This window comes from Triticum dicoccoides, chromosome 6B (assembly GCF_002162155.2).
Source record: "Triticum dicoccoides isolate Atlit2015 ecotype Zavitan chromosome 6B, WEW_v2.0, whole genome shotgun sequence".
Classification (NCBI taxonomy): Eukaryota; Viridiplantae; Streptophyta; class Magnoliopsida; order Poales; family Poaceae; genus Triticum; species Triticum dicoccoides.
The window spans coordinates 58,592,224-58,608,307 of record NC_041391.1 but is presented as its reverse complement, the minus strand read 5'-3'; positions in this window follow the sequence as shown (position 1 = coordinate 58,608,307).

Here is a 16,084-nt window from a genome sequence, read left to right as displayed (position 1 = left end):
TCCGACCACTCCTGGCCGCACGCTCCTCTCCTCCTGCGTGAGGCACCAGGCACTGCTCTTCCTACTCGCACCTGTGCCGCTGCTCCTAGCTGCTAGTGAGACCTCCTCCCTGTTGTACGCGCAGCCCCGCACGCCCGCAGCTTGCCTCTACCATCAGCACGCGCTGCCCTCACCACGCAACCTCTCTGTTGCCAGCGCCGGTAGCCGCCGGAGCCACCGATTCAAGCAGCGCACGTCCGCCTCCTGCTGCTCGCCGATTCGCCGCCGCACACCTCCAGGGACCGGCTTCAACAGCTCCCCTTCAGTGCTTCCACTGCCTCAGCACGGCCCAGCGCCACCGGCACATCCACCGACGGCCGAATCATCCCCAAGCTCTGATGCCATGTTGGATTCGCCGGACTATCGCCTGAGATTTCCTGCGCTACAGTAAACTCACAAGAGAAATGGAAGGCTATGGACTGGCAATTTTCTGGAAGGCTATCGAACACTCTCCATTCCTTCTCAGAGTTAGATAAGTACACGATACATTTTACATTTTGGTCCTTGCCAAACTTCTACCTTTGCTTACAAGTACTACCAACAAAAGAATATGCCAACTCCTACAGGTTCAAATGACTTGAAGAAATAATGTGAGAAGTGAGTATAGGAGGAGCTTGAACATTAAAGCGAAAATGATTACAAGGTCTATCAGCATGGGTAAAAGAAAACTGAGGACATAGCCACGACGTGGGGAACCTATATTTCATAGCATTATCTTTTCGTTAGTTGATCCATTCAATCTATTTGAAACAATTGGCAATATTTACACCTGACATGGTTGAGAGGCTACGGAGCAGGCGAATTTGCACTCGTATTTGGTCGGCGATGGAGATGAATTTGGGAGAGATGTGGCTGGGAGTTGCACCAGTCATTTTTCTGCCCTCTCTATGTTATCCCTTTGCACTAATCGGTAATTGCTTTTTGACCAGGGGATAGGGTAGCGTACACGAACAACAAAATTGTAGAAGGCGAGGAGGACAATCTGAGTGACCAACATTATGTGGAGTATTGAGATGCAGGTAAGACATGTGTAATCTGAATTGAGACATATGGAGGGCTTACATAGTATGTATGTGCAATTTTTAATTGCAGGTTGAATTCTTGTTGTCTAGATCCACCTTCACCGAGATCACGCGCTCCTCTGTGACCTCCCACCAGCAGCGCCTTGAGGCCACCCACACAAGCGACCAAGCAATTCCATGCTGTCACCCTGCTACTTCGCCAACGACATCGAGGAGGTCGTGGGTGAGAGCTACTGTCTTCCTTGGAGAACATGCTGGTGCCCCATGCGTACGAAGAAGAGCTAAGACACTCGCATGGTGCTCAAGGAAATACACCAGATTGAGCGAGGTTAGATTAAAGTTTCTTCATTCTTCACTAGCTTTTCTTGTGCCTTTAGGTATTTCACTATTTCAGATAAGTATCGTATGCTGCCTGCAACATATAAGGGAAACCAAAAAGGATTACAAAATATTTATGCTTCTTCATAGTTGTCCATTTGGTTCTAAAATTTGTTGAGTGGCAGACTATTTTCATTAATTAATAAATAACGTTGCTGCACACGTGAGTTGGTTTGCAATGAAGTCGGCCAGTATACATGTTTTTGTTGACTAAATATTTTTCATAAATACGGGGGTATGAAGATAATCTATTCTTTCTTTACCCCGTTGACAATGGGATAATGATCTTTTTATGTTTCAGAGTAAAAAAACATACTCTAATCTGAATCTGACGAGTAAAAAATATCATTGTGTTTCAGAGTGTTACACAATTTATCAACAGGAGCAAAGAATCTAATCTGATGATGTAGAACAGCTTTAATGTGACAGAGGATCATGGTGGTCGATGGATTCTGCACCCGGTAGTAGACTAAGAAAGGAACATTATTGATGGAACACAATGATATTCAGAGCACCCCTGCACTATGTGAGATTTAGAAGGTATTCAAATTAGTGTTTGTTGATAACTGCAAATTCCGTGTGTCCGAGCTTCATATTTTTCTATCCCTGTCAACATACTAATCCGTTGTTCTTTTATATGCAGTTGGTACTGTCGGCGGATGCATCCATGTGCTAATCTGCTGGCACCGAGTAGACGGAGCCAAACGAGTTGGGGCCTCTAGCCGGCTGGTAGTGGACAACAACACCGGTTGTTCATTACTCAACAAGTCACAGATCAATCTTTTTTTATTGGTTTGGAGTGGATAATCAGGCCTGCCGCACAATCATAGATTTACCTTTTGATTTATGTGGGTGGACAAAAACACCCTTTCTGAAGTTTTCTAGGGATTGTAATGAAGCACAACTTGGTCAGTGGTACCAATTCCTTCAAGCTCCCTCAAGCCTTCGCCAACACTTCTTCAGTTTCTCACCACAAGTGAGTTCTCTCTGCACCAGCATTATTGTTAATCAATGTATGAGCCTGTAATCAGAGTTTAGATACATGCTACTAATGCTAGCGCACTCCCCACATGGACAAAGTGGCGGTCGAATGATTTGGTAGTAGAGACGGACCTTATTATGGACAAAGAGAGATGCATAATTTTCCTAATTTGTTTATTATTGGTTGTTCCATGCATCATTCGGGGTAAAAAATGCCTAGAACATGGGGTTTTCCTTGTATACTTATCCATGCCTGATGGCACTACACCGCATTAGCATACTTTAAGTTTGTCCTTCTATTATCTCTTATTCAGGGTAGAAATGCCCGGAACAAACAAATGATGAATTGTAGTGTTGTCATTCTTGTAGTTAAAGATTATGTTTAAAATTGATCATCACTTGGGATGCTGCCAACTTGCAGGGTCGATGAGCCATTAAATTGTCATATTGCTTTTCCCTCTTATTCAATGTTGTAAGCTTGGTTCTCGAGGAACTTCTCATTGTTGACATGTAGGCTGTGGAAAATAGAAATAAAATCTATTTGTTCATTCTTCTACTGTACTGCCGATCCATCTCCCACGGTTCAGTAAATTTCAGTTATGTGCTTAAATATTAGGAAGCCATCATCTTCTAAAACATATTGTTACCTACTCAAACATATTGTCTTCCTTTGTGTTTCCGGTAAATTATTTATAAAAACACGCGTACAATAGAAGTTGCAGAACCTGCATTGGGCCATGCTCATTTGCTTTGTCCATTTTTTTGAAGAAATAATACTCTCCAGATTCCGAAGCATTCAAACTTATGACTTAATGTGCTATTACATTTCCCAGTATCGGACGCTATATTTTCTGTGGAATCATTGACATAGTTCCTTCAGAAAGTTGTATCTCTGAAATGGACAAACTGCTCTTATGTAATTCTACCATCCATTCTGATTTTGAGGCAAATATACATGTTATGTAGGCGTACTATTGTTCAGGATAGTGTGTGTGACATATGTGGGAACGGGGAGGAAGATGAATATCATGCTGTTATATCATGCACAAAAAGTAAGGCATTGAGATTTGCCATGAGGAAAGAGTGGAGTCTTCCAGAAGAAAAGGAGTTCTGGTACACTGGAACAGACTGGCTACAAATCCTACTGGACAAGTATGATTCAGAGATAAGAAAGAAAATTCTGCTGTTGTTATGGAGAGCCTGGTTTCTACGATATAACTGTATCTACAGTGATGGCAAAGAAACCATTTCAAGATCGGTGATGTTCCTTGTGCATTGTGAGGAGGAATCAGGAATCTGTCGATATCTGCTGTTGGACAGTGAAACAAGAGTTGTTGGTCCCTGTCTGCATCTAGACACACCACGACTAGAAATTAGCCGAATGCCGAGCCAAATGCCTAGTGGAAAGAGCCGCCTGAAGGTGTTGTAAAACTGAACACTGACGCTGCCTTTTTGTCAGGCACAGGCCAAGGGCTGCCGATTCTCTCTCTCTCTCTCCCTCTCCCTCTCTCCCTCTTGCTAATAGAATTATGAACAACCGGTAAGACTAATATTATAGACCTTCTCTCCTCAATCCTACCATGTATTATTTGACTTTTGCGCTAACACAGGAAAAATGTGTTGTAAACTTGTGAGTTGTGCCTTACTTCCTCCGTTCTTAAATACAAGTCTTTTTAAAGATTCTAATGCAGACTACATACGAAACAAAATGAGTGAATCTACATTTTCTAAAATATGTCTATATACATAAGTATGTAGTTCGTTTAGGGAGTCGATTGAATCCATAGTCAATTACGGTTTGGTTCGGTGTCGTGTGCGTCAGAGAGTTCGAATGGAGGTAGGACGCGATGGGAGGTGCGCTCCAGTGGTCTGTGACACAAAGGCTAGAGATAGGCCGGCAGGTGGAGCGGGTGCGCTAATGCGAGCGCCCGCTAGCTTGTTGGGTTGGGCCGAGGTTGGCTTTGCTGCGCTGCTGCTGCTACTGCACTGCAAGCGGAAAAAATACTAAACGGGTTGCACGAGCTGGGCTTAGATTAGGTCTCCGCTTTTATTAATTAATACAGGAAATGGATAAGGCTTAAATAAAATACAGTTTAATTTTGAAACACACCGGAAAAGTTCTCAAAAGTATATATACTAATACAGAAGATAGTAAACATTTTGGAGCCCAATTATGAAATAAAATGCGCATAAGAATTTTCTAAATTTACTTTAGCATTAATAAATATTCATAAAATATTTTTAAACTTCAAAACGAATAACCAAACAATATTTAAAACACTTACCGACTCTTGTATATTGAAGGAGTCTATTACCTTCTCTCACTTAGTTTATTTTTTATTGGATTTTTTTCAAATTTGAAAATCCAAAATATACATTCTAAAATACTTGTCATCGGGCAGGAAGTCAAGCATGGCGTCGATCATGGAGTTGGAGGAGGGGCGGGTGAAGAGGTGTGGCCGGTCGTGGTCGATGTAGTTGATGAAGAGGCCGTGCACCTTGTTCGTGGTGAGTAACCTCCGGCCTATATCGGGAGCCGGCCACCACGCTTTGCCGAGGACGCACGCAGGCAGGCTGCGGAGGACGTGCGCGGCTTTCGTCGTCAACATGGCCACGAGTGAATGCGTGGAGGCGATCGATGGCTGTGGATGGATGGATGTTATCTTATCTGTCTAAAAAAAAACAGATGATGAGTTTCAGAATGTAGCGTGTTTATCAGGAATTCAGGATAAGGATCAGCTTCATAGTGACTCATCTATGTTGCTTTCTTCTTTGGATCAGCTTCATAGTGACTCATCCATGTTGCTTTCTTCTTTGATCCTCCACAAATCATCCACTGTGCCTGATTAGCAATAATATAACCATTTTTATCACTAAAATTTTCCCTTCTGCATAGCCCATACCTGGAAAACGCGTTAGTGAAAATTTATACAGTACTATGTAGAGATAGTTCACACCCGATCCATAGGTGCATCTTGGTTTTTTCTTTGGAGATTTTTGAGATTTTAAATACTCTTTTCAGATTTGTTTTAAAGACCGGGCTCCATGGAGCTATCCAATATTCATATTTGATACACGTAGTCATGTATAAGTGATTGCTCCTGATTTCTGCTCCTAACTGAGCAGTGATGTTGAGCGTGTGCATTGCACTGCATTCGTGGCGCCACGAGGAGCTGACCTGATGTCTGGGGGTTAGCCATAGGAGGGTCTTGTATAGTTAGGAGGTGTAGCAATGCACAATCAACAGCAACGACACATGTGGCTCTTTCTTTTTTTCTTTTGAATTGTCGCTCTAGCCACAATCGACAGAGATACCCTGGTTACGCTCATAATCAGTGCAAGGAGTCAAGTCGAAAATGGATCTTTTTGTTTCCTATTTTGTATTGCAAAAAGAAAAAGAAAAACTATTCTCCTGGCATGAGAACTAACTATTGTGCAAACATCTTATAAAGCAATGCTACTATTAGTTGGAGACTCTCAGTTGTGCAAACATCTTTATTCAAAATAAGACTGAACAAAACGATGGGCGTTATAAATCGGAAATTCACAAGGGCACGCACCTGCCAAGCCCTGCCCGAACACTCGATTGCCTCATGATCCATAAAGTAGTTGAATCCCGCGCAAGGGTACAATAAGTTTTAAGTTTCAATGTTGAAACTTACAATTTTTGCATCTGAAAAATTCCTATTTTCTTGCTCGCTTGTACCAAGTTTCAAAGACAAAATTTTAAGAGATTTTTTCTGTCATTTGTAGACACAAAATACATGATTTTTATCGGTCGCTCGTACTAACTTTTGACATTGAAACTTATCTTTTTTAAATCATCAAAAAATAGTCAAAGTGAATCTTATTTGAAATGATGGTCATGAGGAAGAATATGAAAAAAAACTTAATTTGGAATTTTCGTTAAAAAGATATAGAACTTTGAAAATCATAAGCCAAAATAAAAAGCCCTCATCCGAGACTTGCAGGTCCCACAACTCGCGTGCCCTAAATCCTCACTCCGTTATAGATAGCATATGACCAATATGGAAAAAATGAATCGACATACATAACCAATGAACGAGGTGCCTGATAAAAAAAACAGGGCTCAACCATGTACACACCATTGTCACTTTATCTATTGTTGCCAGCATTGTTACTCAATCAATGATAATATTCAAGATGAGGTCTGGTCAATATTTCTTGCAATAAGCTCACCCACCATACATGGAGTATATACAAATGCCTCAAATATGCCATTTGAATGGCCATAGTAGTAACTTTTTGGGCTTGGGCGTGAGTTGCCAAGATACTGAACTTTTGAGGTATTCAAATGATAGCCCACCACTTCGAATACAGTAGTCAAATAGACAACGTCCTTGTAAGGATGTAATCCAAGAATATCAAAGTGTTTGGGGTATTCATCGGCATCCAATTTCATTGTAAAAAAGTCATCATTGTCAGAATCCCAGTCAAATCTCTCTTTTGGCAAAGTTATAGCAGCAACATCACCATCCTCATGATCTGTGTCAAGCACATCATGTACAATCCAATGTGCATCCATTTGTCTGCCATATTTTCCTACATGTTGGGCATAGTGTGCAAGGTCATGTTGATACTTTAAGACCCACTCCATCTGTTGTTCACTTAATTCACTAAGAATCCAAACACGTAGTTGAGACTCTTCAATTACTCCAAAGTACACCCCTTTCTCGGACCTCCCTAGATAAGGTTTTACAAATACATCATTCTCGCCATATGATGGTGTTTTAATCACTTGGTATGTACTGTCTGATAGTGAAAGCCTGTAAAAATAGCAATTTAGACTCACATGACATATAAAGCATTAAATAATTAAAACTCTACCATATTGCTATTAGAGATACAACAGCCAAAACCAACAACGAAGAACAAATAAAACACAGGGGGGAAAAGGATTTTAACCTAGAAAACCCTCCAACACAAAGAGAAAAACCCATGGGCACAATCCAACAAATCTTCACTATATCGGGAGAGGTTACAAACGCCAGGGGTTTATAATGATGATCTTATCTCATGCGGCGGCTTACAAAGGATATATATAGTAGAGGTGACCTCGGTCGTAACTAATCACAACATAACAATAGCTGGTTGATACTAATACATGGAAGTACAACCTGTTGTTGTCTAATTTATGTAAGTGCCACAAGCAAGAAATTAGTGCATTATTTTCTCACAACGAATATCACCATATCATATGCCCATTCATCTTTCTAAATTTTTTTTGTATATAGTACCTAACTAATTTGTTGACATGTCTTTCATAAAACTAGGACCAATATTGTACACCCATCCATCTTTCTAAAATTTTCTATATTTGACCAAGTTTATAGGAAATGGGGCTAGTATCTACAAAACCAAATATATATGTGAATCTAGTGAGTACTCAAATGTGTGAAGAAGCTAGACTAATAGAGGTGAGATGATCCAATAACTAAAGTTTGCAAGCACAAATAAAACCTTGTAGTGCATGATAAACGATGGTAAACTAACTAATATCATTTTTGTGTTGGAAAAATAGATCAATACTTATATATATATACCTCAAAACAAAGAAACCTCGGCAGTGCACGTAAAGCGCTCCTTGGTAATACACTGCATAGCGCTGACGTGGCCCCATCCCAGATGGCTCCGCTCGATCCACGAGCATGTCTCCAACTGTTCCCGCCGGCTCTCCCTGGCGGATGAAATCCCTTTCCTCCCACTGACAAGTCCTCGATGAAAACATGTTCAACCTCCATGGAGTCGGTGGCCATTCTGATTCCATCAAGCGGCGCGGGTCATTATCTTCATCCGCAAATAGTCGGTCTAGCGGCTTTTCTTTGTTGCCTTTCCCGATGGCTTGCTTTGGTGGCTTCTCAGGCTCCGGCACTGCAGGGACCACCAGCACCTCGTAGTGGGGCGACCCGGCTGGATCAAAGGCAAGGTATATACCGCCCACCCGCCGCCAGGCCCAAGGAATAAATGTACATTGCCTTGTCGCCGGGTTGCACACGCAAAGCTCCGGGGTTCCCATGTTGCACAGGAGGAGGCCGTTGCTGTGGTCCAGGACCGACCACCACCAGCGCCGCTTGTCTTTGTCGTCATCGGGCAGGAAGTCAAGCATGGCGTCGATCACGGAGTTGGAGGAGGGGCGGGCGAAGAGGTGTGGCCGGTCGTGGTCGATGTAGTTGATGAAGAGGCCGTGCACCTTGTTCGTGATGAGAAATCTCCGGATTGTGTTGGGCGCCAGCCACGAAGCTTTGCCGACGACGCACGGCCTGGCCGCGGAGAGGGCGGCGCTCCATGCAGGCAAGCAGCGGAGGACGCGCGCGGCTTTCGTCGCCATGGCCATGAGTGAATGCGTGCGTGGAGGCGATGGCGCGTTAGGTTAGGTTTCCACCAACGGTGGGTCGGCGGCGCGTGGGCGTGGCTCCATCCGCTGTAATCCAAGATGCGACCGGAATCGACGGCCCTACAAGTCCTCAGGCCCTATTAGCAAACCAACCCGCCTTGGCTTGGCTGGTTCGATGTTATGCCTCATCGTTGGATGATGCAGGCGGTAACTTACAAAGAAAAATACGAGTAAAAAAAACTTACAAAGAAAAATACGAGTAAAAAAACTTACAAAGGAAAATAGGAAATAGAAGAGCTTCATTATGTAGCCTGCGTATAAGGATAAAAGCAACCCTAGCAGATGCCGCATATCGCCTTCCTCGCAAACCGCTGTTTTACAGTACCAAGACAAAAAAATCATCTAACGAGGTCCCGTAAAAGGGTTCGTCCCTTAAATCCTTTTGCGGGAAGCTGTATAATTCGGACGATGTCCTGTAAAATGGTTCGTCCCTTAAATCTTTTTGCGTGAAGCTGTATAATTCGGCCTGCGTCCACCATATGTCCAGTTTTTCCTCCTCCTTTTACAGTTTTCTCTGTCCTTCGGGTGACTTGGCAGGAAGGAAATTTCAGAACCAACCGCTCTCATCGCATCTGACGCCACCGGCGCTGCACCCTCCCGAGCGCCAACTGCCACCGGCGCCACGAGGAATCGAGAGGGACCAGTGGCCGCGTCCGCCCCGCCTCAGGCGCGAGCAGCAGGAGCTCGGTAGCATCCATATCAGCTCGGGTGCGAGCAGCAAGAGCTCGGCCGCATCCGCAGCAGCGCACCGCCTCGGGCGCGAGCGCAAGCAACAACAGGTCCAAAATCAACAATCATTAGTTTCTGGACATGCCCTTCTCGTCATCAAGCGCATAAGAGCTAAGAAGAAATGACCCACTCCGAGTCGCCTAGCGTAGCATAACCTCTCCTCGCTCACGCGGATGCGTTGGCGGTTGGCCACATCCAGAATCAACAGTGTCCGTTCCTCGACCTAGCCGCGATTTCCTTCCTCCGTACATGCAGGCGTAGGCAGCACGCTGCCGCTCGACAACAACTGCAATAGGGCGCCATTCGAGCACGAGCCACGGGCCACCGCGCCCCCATTCCTGACGTGCTCATGGCTAGTTGCGTCGTTGGGGTCTTCAGGGACCTTGTTGTAATCTTGCTTTTGATTTTAGGGTGTGTTGTGCTATTGTTTAGGGACCTTGTTGTAAATTCAACTACTAATTAGTAGGCTTCATATCTAACCCGAAACATTTTACGGAATCGGCTCCATCCGATACCGCATGGCACCGCAAAATCTGTTTTAGGGCAAGCCGTAAACTGCTTTTGCAGGACGCGTTTTTGCGATATCTGCTAGAGTTCCTCTAAGGATCTCAGCTTCATAGTGACCCATGCATCGCATGCATGCTGCTTGTCCCTTGGATCATCCACAAATCATCCATGGGGCCTGTTATTAGCAAACACTAGTATATACTCACTCCGTCTCATTATATAGGACATTTTTTTATACTAGTGTAGCATCGTTATGGGACGAAGGGAGTAGTACGTTTGTATCCCTAATCCCCCCCCTGTTTTTATAGCTGATACACTGAAAATGAGTGAAAAATTATAGTACTGGACAGTTGACATCCATAATGCCAATTTTTAATTTGCTGAACATACCGTGCACAAGCAAGAAAATGTCGACTAAGAAAAGTCTGAATAACCTGCTGTTATGTTTAAAGTTGTAACGCAATATAACTGACGATATCTGGCACAAGCTAGGGGCCGGGTATGCTAATTTGAGATAGGACAAACATGGTTATCATAGAAATATCTTGTTCTCGCGATTAAGAAGATAATAGAGTTTTTGATCCAAAAGAGTGGAAAAGAGATGTTTGGTGTCCTCCTTGAATTGACGGGGAGAGTGCCCAATACAAGACCTCCTGACAATAAAGACCTTCCCTAGCTAACTCCCCCACCACAGGTAGTATATCAACTGTCTAGTACTATAAATTTTCCGAAGAAAAAAGTATACACATACATATACCATGTTCACCTTCAGTAAGTTGTATGTTGGCAAAAACATGTACCGAATCTAGGCATGATAAAACATTGAGTCGCAGCTCCGAATGGGTAGAAGAACACTTTTCTGTTGGGCAACCATACAAGGAAACGAAGTAAGCAAAATTATATGAAGTTCTAGTACTTAGTTGGAGGCTGGTTGCAAATATTTATTGTTTGAAATAAGACACACAGAGGGACAAAACGATGTGCCTTCTAGACATTATATGACCCGTTATTGAAATTTATATCAACCATATATAGTTTGCTCCTACATAGACTTCTCTTTAGAGCTCGGGCTCCATGGAGCCCGAGTTTGACTTGATCAAAATTCAAATTTGCACGTTTCAAAAACTTTTGAAAAAAATGCACACATAGTTAGAGACATAAAGCATATGTGTGTAAATTTTCAGGACGAAACACCTTAAAATGAGTGCTATTTTTAGTAGATGCACTATTCATCCTCAAAGTCCTTGAATTTGTCTTTTTTGCACAGATCGCATTTTAGGGTATTTCATCCTCAAATTTTACATACGTACACATAACATCCTTGTTTACTTGTACGATTTTTTTTCAGATTTTTTTCAAAACTGAAAAGTGTGAATTTTGAATTTTTCAAAAAATCCGGCCTCCATGGAAGCCGAGCTTCAAAATGCCCTTAGAGTGGCATTGTGGCTCCTAGGTGTAGATAGACCTATTATGTAATACGTATAAAAAAACATTTCGAAATGTTAAAAAGTTTCGAGAAAAATACCACGTGTACATCCAAACATCCTATGTTTGCACAGAAAATTCCGATGAAAAGGGACATTTTTTGTGACATCGTTCGTAGTGAGAAACCGGTGGCATGTGTTGTGCGCCGGCCTCGACGCTTTGCCGAGGACGCACGGCCGGGCCGCGCTCATCGCAGGCAGGCGGCGGAGGACGTGGGCGGCTTTCGTCAACATGGCCATGGCCATGTGGGTGGGATGGACGCGAGCGATGGCTTTGCTAGGTCTTGACAGTCGGGCGGCGGCGCGCGGCGGCTGCATGCGCTGTAACGGAAGATGCATCCATCCTGAACGTCAGTCAAACGCGCCAGCTGTGGGCTAGGTCAAGTCAACAGGCCCAGCAAGTGCCGTCCGGCCTGGCCTGATGCCCAACATGCAGACACGGTGACATGTTTTGCACCAAACTAGTAAGATGCCCGTGATAACTACGGGATCACACAAGATTAGGTGGATTTTAAGTGATAGTCAGGAACCATACTGCTATGGACAACAACAAAAAAAAAAAATACCTGAGGCATATTCAGGAACCGTATGTTGCTACTGACAATAAAAAAATGTACCATGACATTGGTCGATGCTATATTGTTGATAGGTACACATCAAGCGCAATCAATCATATAATTTCCAATCAATAAACTCCGTCATTGAAGTCAAACATTTCTTATCCATCTCGTCTGACAGGAAGACTTCTTGTTCTCCCTAGCTACTCACCTTTCGCAATGTTCTCATTATCCTATATCTAGGGGACATATAGCATATTAATAAAACATATAGTTTGCTAAGTGTATTATAGTCACACAAACAAATCACACTCAGAGAGCTCACATGGAAAAACAAAACACAAAATAAAAACGCTTGATACAGAACTCGCATACATAAGAGAGTATATAAAAGTACAAACAAAATGATGACAGCTCACTAAGCTAAACTACTATGCAAAATGATGTGACATACGTCCACGTCTTTCCAACATTGGCTTTGTTAATTGCATGGCATGCAAGGGTCAGAACTCACAACTGATGCTCCGTATTGTGACAGATGCCTACTGCTGTTATCCGAAATGATTTGTATCAAAGAAACTAACTGCTATAATGCTTGTCAAAATATTAGTGCAGTTGTTGTTTTTCCACGCATAGGGCCTAATTTTGATTTGCACATGGCCTCTGATTTCCCTGCTACGACCCTGTCTAGGGTTAGGTTTTGTTGTAGCAAAGCAAGGGAGCTCCTATCTGCCGCTTATTGCGAAAAATTACAATGGTTGTCAAAAAAACATGAAACTCATAATTTGCCATGCTATTATAAACTAAATTTGCCATGGTTAATTACCATGATCAAAATGAACAATATAGTTGCCATGGTTAATTAATAAGAAACTAAAATTTTGTATGATCTATGAACTAAATTTGCCATGGTCAATTACTAAATTTAACATTATCAACAAAAAATAAATTTGCCATGGTTAAATAATGATATTTGTCATGGTTTGTTAACTAAATTTGCCATGGTTGTTTGCTAACGATTGTCATCGTCTTGGCAAAAAAAAGTAAAAAATTGCCATCCTACGAAAGAAAAAAATTGGCATGTTCTTAAAAGGTGCATGTTATGAAGATCAAAAAATCATAAATTTTTTCCATGGACATATATACTGACCCGGTCAACCAAAACATTCGATCCACCATATTTGCTTGATTCAACATCGAAGTAACATTCAATGAGGCGTATTAGCAGCAATTATGAACGTCCAAGATTGCTTGGCACTACTACACTTGTATTGAAAAGGCAGTGCAAAGGCAATTGAAACAAAATCATAGTAGTACCGAATCGAAACAGAGGTGGAATCGATCGATCAATCAGGCTAGCGCTTGAAAAAAAAATCGCAATGATGAGATGGATGGATGCATGTTGTACCCAGAGCTTGCGCCAGATGGAGGGCTCATGGCTGACAGCGCCATTGATCCACTCGGAGCAGAAGCCGGAGTGGCTGCCACCGGAAACAGAGGTGGCAATTTTGAAGGTGGATGAACTGAAAAAATGAAGAGAAGGGGTGAGCAGGATGATATACCTACAGATACGGCATTATAGAACACCTTGAGTATCCTACACGTACGGGATGCTACCTGCATGTAAATGAAGTCGTGTGGCTCGACGGTGCAGCTCAGCTCTGCCCACTGGCGGCACCTCGACCGGTTCCACGACGAGCTTGCGGAGGTCGGCCTACCCGGAGTTGTTAGAATACGTATAGGATTTTCACAGGACTGCGGCGGCGGCCTGATGGTCAGCGTTGGCGAAGATCTCTCCGAAACAAAAATCAGTACACCCCTGCTCTATCCGAAATCAGAACAAACTCTCTCTCAAAAAAATAAAATTCACAACAAAGTCAAGTAGGACTCGAGTCCGGTTTCAGTGGAAGCAAAGCCGAAACCAGGTATCTGAGGTCGGTACACACAACCAATAAATAAATAAGCACAGGCATAGGTCGATCCATACATATCGAGGTCTCACATGCCCCAAAAACTCCCAAAAAAAACATGCCCCCAAAAAAACGACGCCGGACGTCGGACGCAGCGATGGATCCACAACGCATCGTCTACAGAGACTTCCCCGCCGACGTGCTGGCGAATATCCTGATGCGCCTCCCGCCCAACACCCGCCGCCGGCTCCGCCTCGTCTGCCGGCACTGGCGCGACATCGTGGGCACGCGCACCGCCACGAACCTGCGGAGCCGCGCCAAGATACTCGTCGCCGCGACGGGCACTGCGTACGTCATCGACAACCTATCTGCGCCAGTGAAGCCCAGAGAGCTGTGGGCCGACGCCCTCACGGAATACCACTTCAAGGACACAAGCGTGGTCATGAGCGTGGTCGGCACCTGCAACGGCCTCGTCTGCCTGTGTGATGACCAGAAGCTCGGCGGCCCCATCACCGTGGCCAACCCTGTCACCAGCGAAGCGCTGCGCATCCCGCCGGTGCCGCCGCCGCGGCCTGGCGCAGACATGTGCTTCGATAGGAGCTGGCACGCGGCCTACAGCTTCGCATACCTCCCGACCTCCGGGCTGTACAAGATCGTGCACGTCCCGTGCCACCTGAACGGGTCCGTCTACGACATGGTGCACGTGATTACGCTGGGGGAGGCATCCTGGCGCGGTGTGCCGGCCGACTCCGGCGTGAGATGCAGCCTCGGTGACAACGTCGTCAGTGTCGACGGCGTGACGTACTGGACCACGCCGGAGACCGACAAGGTTATGTCGTTCGACCTCGAGGACGAAAGCATCACGCCCATTATGTCACTACCCTCCGTAGTGTTGTCCAACTCCAAAAACGGCGGCAGCTGGTGTTGAGTAACGTGATTGTATTAGGAAACATAGGTTAGACTAGGAATTATTCTGGCTTGCCTTGTACTCCAAGATGATCATGTACTCCTATATATATGCCCATGAGGCTCAAGCAATACAATGAACTATTCCACCAATCCCTCTCTCTCCCGTTTAACATGGTATCTATCGCAAGTCGATCCTAAACCCTAGCCGCCGCCGCTTCCGCACCTGCGCGCCGCCCTCGGGGCGGTCGGCCTCCATGACCGTCGCCGGGGGCCGCGCCGCCCGTACCTAGGGTTCGTCCGCCGGCCGTGTTGGCCGGCTGCCCTAGAGAGTCTTTTTCCCGAGCCCTTGCTCCGGGTTTTTCGCTCACTCGCCGGTCGTTTCGATCGGCGTTTACTTTTTGATTTTCCGATCTAAGATCGGTTTGCGTCGCCCACCGTCGCCGTCGACCCTGTGCGCCTCTACTCCAACACCGGAGCGATTGACCAGCTTCTTCATCGACTCGGCGGCCTCGCGCGTCGTCTGCGCGTCTGCCTGTCGATCGCCCCGATGCGGCGGCCTCGCGCGTCGTCCATGCATCGGCCCGCCGGCCGCCCCGACCCGGCGGCCTCGCGTCATGCGGGGGCCCTTCACCGCCGCCGTTCGCGCGACGGCCCGCCCGTCGATCTACGCCGGCCGTCACCGCCCTGCTCCGACCGGGACTCCTGCATCACCCCGACCCGACGGCCTCGCGCCATGCGGCGGCCAATCATAGCCGCCCTGTCGCCTGCCGCCGCCGGCTTCATCTCGGACTCCGCCGCCACCACGCCTCCATCGAGCGGCGTCCCGACCTCGCGCGCGATCGGCTTGATCACCCGCTCGCCGCCGCGATCCGTCTCATCTACGCCGCGCGACCGACCTGGCCCGTCAGTTACGCGCGCCTCCGCAGGTCCCGTGAAGATCGTCTCCGAGTTCAGCGCGCCCCTCCGCCGATCGAGCAACGGGCTGCCGCTGCGTCGCCCCGTCGGGCCGCAGCGCCGCCGCCCCGTGGTTCTTCTCCCGGCTGCACCGACCCGCGTCACCGCTGCGTCGCCCTTCGGGCCGTAGTGCCACGGCCCACGGTCTACCGCCGCCCCGAGGCCGTCCACTCCAGGCCGTCCCATGGCTGCACCGACC